At 51.8% G+C, this 7253-nt stretch overlaps 1 pseudogene; it reads left to right on the top strand.

Moving 5' to 3' along the window:
• The first annotated feature begins 2440 nt into the window (after positions 1–2440).
• On the top strand, positions 2441–6655 carry LOC132368856 (serine/arginine-rich splicing factor 3-like; annotated as a pseudogene).
• Positions 6656–7253: the final 598 nt, after the last annotated feature.

A 7253-nucleotide genomic window follows, 5' to 3' on the forward strand; every position in this document is an offset into this window, starting at 1 on the left:
CAGCAGGAAGTGGATGCGAAGCCCTGAGCACAGTGATTGATTCTCAGCAGATGCTCAATGAATGAAATCTCTTAAATGAAATCGTTTATTATAAAAATTTTTAGTCCGGGGTAAAAGTGGACCAGAACAATGAGCCCCCATGCATATACATCAGCCAGATTCGGTATGTTTCAACATTTTGTGTACCTGCTTTGTCCATCCCCTCTTCTTGTGGTTGCCGGAATATTTTAAAGCAATTAGCAAACCCCTCGTAGCATTTCAGCCCTATGTGCGTCTCTAAAAAATCTGAATGTTTTCTCATACAACCTTAAGACCTTTATGCCAACCAATGAAAATGATGATTCTTACTTTAATACTGAGTCCATATTCAGGTTTTTCTGATTAACTTTAAAATGTCCTTTTACTCTTGTGTTTTTTGAATCAGGATCCAAATATTGTTCTTGTATTGTAATTGGTAATAACATCCCATTAATCCAGAACAGCCCCCCACCCCACCCCCACCCCCACCCCCAGGTAATTGACGTATTGAAGAAACTGGGCCGGCTGTAGAGTGTTCCACATTCTGGATTTCTCTGTTTGCTTTTTCGTGGTGTCATTTAAATTGCACTTCTGCTTCCTAAATTTCCTATGAGCTGAAAGCCAGCTCCAACAGCTGGATTAGCGTGTTAGGTTCGGACTTTGTAGCAAGAGGCACATGACACGTAGGGGCCGCTCTGCCGTCCGTCACTTCTCTAAAGTGGGCTCAGGTGCGCTCAGCTCTCCGGCTCCTCATTCAGCTGTCATCTGCCATTCGTTTCATTTTCACTGACGATCTCTGCATAAATCGATTATTTTATTAGGAAGTTAGGAAGCGGTGAGTTTGCTAATCATGCCATTCCTTCCACGTTGACTGCTTTTTACTCATCCACTTGTGCTATATATTTGCCTGTAAAGACAGTCAGGTGCGGTTGGCAGATTTCTGCGACGTCTCCCGTGACTTTTAAAAGCCTCCAGGGGTTACTCCCAGGGGTAACCCGCTGAAAGAGATTTTGCAGATATAATTAAGGTTGTGTTCTGGGTGGGTTGAATTTGCTCACACCAGCCCTTTAAAAGCAGAGAATGTCCTCAGGCCGGCAGCAGAAGTCAGAGAGATTGAAGCAGGAGAAAGGTGGGACGCACCCTTGGCAACTTTGCAGGTGGAGGGGGCCCCATGAGAAGGATTGTGAGTGTGTCGAGGAGCTGAGGGTGACCCCTCCTCCTTGGCAGGCAGCAAGGGAACGGGGACCTCAGTCCTACAGCCCTCGGAACTGCATTCTGCCAACAGCATGAATGAGTTTGGGAGCAGATTCCTCCCTGGAGCCTCTAGATAAGAACCCAGGTTGCCAGCACCTTGATTCTGGCTTTGTGAGCCCCTAGGCAGAAAACCCAGCAGAGCCAGCCAGGACTTCTGACCTCCAGAACTGGGAGGTATTTATTAGTGGTGTTTTTAAGTCACTGAGTTTGTGGATATTTGTTACACAGCAATAGAAGACTAATAGAGCAGGATCAATGCTTAACTTCTTTGTTTTTAATTGCCGGTTTCCAGAATAAAAAAGGTTAAGTAAATGACAGCTGCCTTTATCTTCCTCATCCTTACATAGAAACCATACGTCTTAACGGACATCAATGAAGTGGATTCCTAATTTGCTGTCAGTAAAACTTACTCATTTAGAGATTGACAAGTGTCCTGGGTTTGGCTCATTGAAAGAATGGTTTTAAAGGGATACTGGTTATCAAATAGACAGTAAAATCAATTTGTCGGTTAAAATCAATTTGTATGGTTAAGATGTTTTGCTACCATTTTCTTCTGTGATATACTGAAATAATTTCATCATATGCAAGTGGGGCACATAACATTTGATAAATTCCATCTGTCTGTTGACAATCTACTCACTTCTCTGACTGCATACCCTCTCCTGTTAGAGAAGGATGTTTCCGATTATAAGGAGACTCCAAAATAGATGCTTAATTCATAAAGTATGCAAATGTTACTCTCATATATAAAGAACATCATGGTTAAAGTACTATGACGTCACATCATTATTGCCATGGAAGACATTTCATTTTCTCACACTGACTTCAGAGCTTAATCCAGAGTCTGAATATTGATCTTTTTGAATTCGTGTGAGAATTGGTGTCTTTGAAACATGGTTTTGGTCAAAACAAAATTTTGCAACTTTTACTCTTTGAAAAACAGCTTTATCGAGGCATGATATTACATGTTATAAAATTCACTCACTATGAGTGTAAATTTGATGAGTTTTAGTAAACTCTGAGTTGTGCAGCCAGCACCACAGTCTAATTTTAAAACATTTCCATGTGTCAAAGAGACCCCCTGTGCCCACTTGTAGCACTTTGGTGCTGTCCTAACATGTGGTCTTTATGAACACAGGTCCTGTTGGAACCAGAAACGGCGTGAACCATGATGAGCTCTAAGGCCAAGGGCAGGAAGAAATGTGACCAGGCTCTCCAGGAGCCACCCAGGGGCCTCCCTGGGCTCAACAATACAAACTTGGCTGCCGTGCAGACAGCAGCTCATCCCCACGGCGCCCAAACACCCAGCTCCTGGACGGCGAGAGACCTGTTGCTGCAGGTGGCCCGTGGTTGGCTGGTGAGGCCTGGCCCCAGGCGTACGCCACCTTCTCTGGGGCCACCTCTCTGGGTCTGCGGTGGGGTTCTCCTGGGAGCCCCCAGTCACCACAGGACCAATGTGGCCTGTCTGCAGCCCAAGAAGGTGGGGACACAGGTCTGTCCCCCGTGGACATCACCCGCGAGGCCGAGCAAGCACCAGTGGTGTCTGCGGGGAAGATGAAGGGCTCATGCACAGCCCCCATCTACTGAAGATGCTAAACGGGAGAAGCACAGACTGCAGCCACATGCGGTATGGACCAAACGCAAGTGTCCTTGCAGGAACCGATGTCTGAATGTCGAGGCTGTTCCCGGGCCACAGTGAGAAGGCCCAGGCCCCACGCAAGGCACAGAGAGGGGATGGGGGGAACATCTGCGAATCTGAGCTCATCGGGCATCACCCCAGAAGGAGAGGGAGAGAGCCAGAAGGAGATACGGAGGGAGAGGGAGAGAGAGGGAGGTACAGACATCTCTCCCTTCCCTGGGGGTTCTCTAGTGCAGCCAAGCCTGAAAACCACTGCATTTTGGGAGATGGGTCCTCGTGGAAAAGTTAAATAGTAGCTCATGGCATTATCGACACATATTAAAATGGCCCCAAATCTTGGGGAGTCAGGGAGGGGAGCTGGCGGCTGCCTCATAAACGAGGAGAGATTGGGCGTCAGAGGAGGTGCCTGCCTCCACCACCTCCGCCGCCGCCGCCGCCCCCCTCCAGGGCCCCACAGACTTCATCTCCCAGCTGTGGTCCTGGGCTGGAAGGCAGCGGGGAGGTCAGGCCGTCCCAAGCATCAACGTTGACTTCAGGGCTGATCTAAAAGGCGCCTGGTCTTTGTTGAAGCAGAAAAAAGAGAAAGCAGTGGGCAGAGGATGGGAGGGGGAGGGAGCCCCCATCAGCCCTTCTCCCTGTCTCCCTCTCTGTCTCCCTCTCTGTCTCCCTCCCTGTCTCCCTCCCTCTACCTCCCTGCCTCTCACTCTCCCTCCATCTCTCCCTCTGCCTCTCTCCCTCCCTCTCTCCCTCCCTCTCTCCCTGTACCTCTTGCCCTATCCTGTCCCTCTCTCCCTCCCTCCATCCCTGTCTCTCTTTCCCTGTCCCTCTCTCCCTCTCCCTCTATCCGTCCCCCCTCCCTTTCCCCGTTTCCGTCTCCCTCTCTGCCTCCCTCTTTCCCTGTCCCTGTTTCCCTGCTCTGCTCTCCCTCTCCCTCTCCCTCTTTCCCTCTCCCTGTTTCCCTGCTCTGCTCTCCCTCTCCCTCTTTCCCTCTCCCTCTCTCCCTGTCCCCCTTTCCCTGTCCCTGTTTCCCTGTTCCGCTCTTCCTATACCTCTTTCCCTCTCCCTCTCTCCCTCTCCTGCTCCCTCTCCCTCTCCCTCCACCTCCTTCCCTCTCTGGAGAGGGAAGGAGGTGGAGGGAGAGGGACAGGGAGCAGGAGAGGGAGGGGGGAGAGGGAGAGAGGGATAGAGGGAGGGAGAGGGACAGGGAGCAGGAGAGGGAGGGGGGAGAGGGAGAGAGGGATAGAGGGAGGGAGGGAAAGACAAAGACATCTCTCCCTCCCTCCCTCTCTCCCTCCCTCTCTCCCTCTCCCTCTTCCTCGCTCCCTCTCCTCCCTCTCCCTCCGTCTCTCCATCTCCCTCACTCCCTCCCAGAGACAGAGAGACGAAGAGGCAGAGACAAGGGAGAGGGAGAGAGGGGGAGAGACGAGAGACGGAGAGAGGGAGAGAGAGAGAGGTCTCTTCCTCCCTTTCCCTCTCTCCTCCTTCTCTCCCTCTCTCCCACTCTCCCTCTTTCCTCTCCCTCTCTCCCCCCTCCCTCTCTCCCTCTCCCCCTCTCCCTCCATCTCTCCCTCTCTGGGAGGGAGTTAGGGAGAGGGAGAGACAGAGGGAGGGAGAGGGTGAGACAGAGGGAGGGAGAGGGAGAGAGGAAGGGAAAGGGCGAGGGAGGGAGAGGGAAGGAGGGCGAGACGTCTCTCCCTCTCTGTCTCCCTCCCCCTCCCTCTCTCCCTCTCCCTCCCTTCCTCTCCCTCTCCCTCTCCTAGAGGGAGGGAGGGAGAGGGCGAGACAGAGGGAGAGGAGAGGGGGAGTCGGAGAAGGAGGTAGGGAGAGGGAGAAGGTGAGAGGGTGCCTGCTTCCCTCTCTGTCTCCCTCCCTCCCTCCCTCCCTCTCCGTGTCCCTGTCTCCCCCCTCTCCCTCTCCCTCTGTCTCTCCCTCTCTGGGAGGGAGAGAGGGAGAGGGAGAAGGTGGGAACGTGATGGAGGGAGGGAGAGGGAGAGAGGGTGAGGGAGAGAGGGAGAGAAGGAGGAGAGAGGGAGAGGGAGGGAGGAAGAGAGCTCTCCCTCTCTCCCCCCTCTCTCTCCCCCCTCTCTCTCCCCCTCCCTCTCTCCCTCTCCCCCTCTCCCTTGTCTTTGCCTCTCCCTCCGTCTCTCCCTCTCTGAGAGGGAGTGAGGGAGACGGAGAGACGGAGGGAGAGGGAAAGGGAGGAGAGGGAGGGAGGCAGAGGGAGGGAGGGAGGGAGAGACGTCTCCTCCCTCCCTCTCCTCCCTCTTCTCCCTCTCCCTCTCCCTCTCCCTCCAACTCTCCCGCTCCCTCCATCTCTCCATCTCCCTCACTCCCTCCCAGAGGGAGAGACGGAGGGAGAGGCAGAGACAGGGGAGAGGGAAAGAGGAAGAGGGAGAGAGAGGGGGGAGAGAGGGGGAGGGAGAGAAGGAGAGGGAAAGAGGAGAGGGAAGAGGGAGAGGAAAGAGGCAGAGGAAAGAGGCAGAGGGAAGAGGAAGAGGGAAGAGGGAGAGAGGAGAGAGGGAGATAGGGAGAGGAAAGAGAGAGGGAGAGGGAGGGAGAGGGAGAGAGGGAGGGAGAGAGGAAGAGACAGAGGGAGAGAGAGAGAGGGAGTGGGAAAGAGGTAGAGGGAGAGCGGAACAGGGAAAGAGGTACAGGGAGAGAGGGAGGCAGAGAGGGAGGAGAGGAAGCAGGGAGAAAAGAGAGAAAGAACACACCGTCTACATTTCTGTCAAATGACACCGGGGATCCTTACACAACCAGGAGAAAGTAACACAGGGAGGCTCTTTCTCAGCTGGAACTGGAACTGCAGACGGGGCCAAACACCACCAGGCTGGCCACACGTGTCCAGCCGCCGCTCCAGCCCCGTCAGCCGTGAGTCCGGTCACCAGGGCTCTGAGTGTCTGCTCCAGGGAGCTGGGGTTCACCCTCTCACCCGGGAGGCCGGGCCAAGAGAGCAGGGCCCCGGGCTGGACACATAGGGGAAAACGCATCCCCACAGGACAGCTTGTGCGAGCAGATTCAGCTACCAGATTCTAGAGGCCCGGGACCACCCTGTGGCCCGTGAAACCCAGGAGCCACGAGGGTCTTGCAACGTGATTCCTGTCCGTTGGACTGTAAAGTTTATGTAGGGAATCTTGGAAACAGTGGTAACAAGGCTGAATTGGAACGAGCTTTAGGCTACTATGGACCACTCTGAAGTGTGTGGGGTGCTAAAAACCCTCCCGGCTTCGCTCTCGTTGAATGTGAAGATCCCCGAGATGCAGCCGATGCTGTCCGAGAACTAGATGGGAGAACACTATGTGGCTGCCGAGTAAGAGTGGACCTGTCGAATGGGGAAAAGAGAAGTCGAAATCGTGACCGCCTCCTTCTTGGGGTCGTCGCCCTCGAGATGATTATGGGAGGAGGAGTCCTCCACCTCCCACACATCTCCAAGATGGAGAGCCTTCTCCGTCAGCCAGAGCAGGTCCCTTTCTAGATATAGGAGAAGAGAGAGATCCCTGTCCCAAGAGAGAAATCACAAGCCGTCCCGATCTTTCTCTAGGTCTCCTAGCCGATCTAGGTCAGATGAAAGGAAATAGAAGACCACTTTGCAAGAGGAGTGGTGTACAGGCAATAACTTCATTTGGCAGGAGTATGTACAGAAAATTCAAGTTTTGTTTGAGACTTCCGAAGCTTGGTGCACTTTTTAAATGTTTTAGTTGTTCACATTTGTTTGTCTCTTGGGACAGTGACACATAAAGGTGTCATTCTCTATGGTTTGAAATGGGTCCTGGGAGGCATGTAATATGAAGAATTGTTACCTTACAATGTTCCCTTAAGCAAAATTGAACTTGCTTTGAATTTTTGGTCTTGCCTAGACTGATAATAAAACTCTAACTCCTGCCCACCTAAAGTGTGATGTTTACTATTATGGAAACAACACTGGCAAACATTGAAAAGACTTTCTGTAGCTGGGATATGGTATGCAGCTGTAGTTAAGCAAGCAGTCTTTAAAAGGTGCTGTGAACCCAAGCCAGCAGGTAAAAATGAAAGCCGCACCCTTACCCTAGATTAGAGGTTTAAAAATTCCACTAGTCTTCACACCGGACAAGAGATTGTCCAGGGAGTTTAAAATCTAAGAAGTTTCAAGGAAGTTAGTTTACCTTTGAGTTAGGTCATACGTCCCCTCTGTGATTGCTGTACATGAATACATAGCTCTTTGTAATATTTTTTGGAAATTTGAGATTATCAAGATACCAATGTCCTGCCAGATTAAGAGTATATTGTAGAGCTGAACTTTGAGTTACTGTGCAATTTTTTTTTTCATGCTGTCATTTGTAATATGTTTTGTGAGAATCCTTGG

Source organism: Balaenoptera ricei, chromosome 1 (assembly GCF_028023285.1).
Source record: "Balaenoptera ricei isolate mBalRic1 chromosome 1, mBalRic1.hap2, whole genome shotgun sequence".
Taxonomy (NCBI): domain Eukaryota; kingdom Metazoa; phylum Chordata; class Mammalia; order Artiodactyla; family Balaenopteridae; genus Balaenoptera; species Balaenoptera ricei.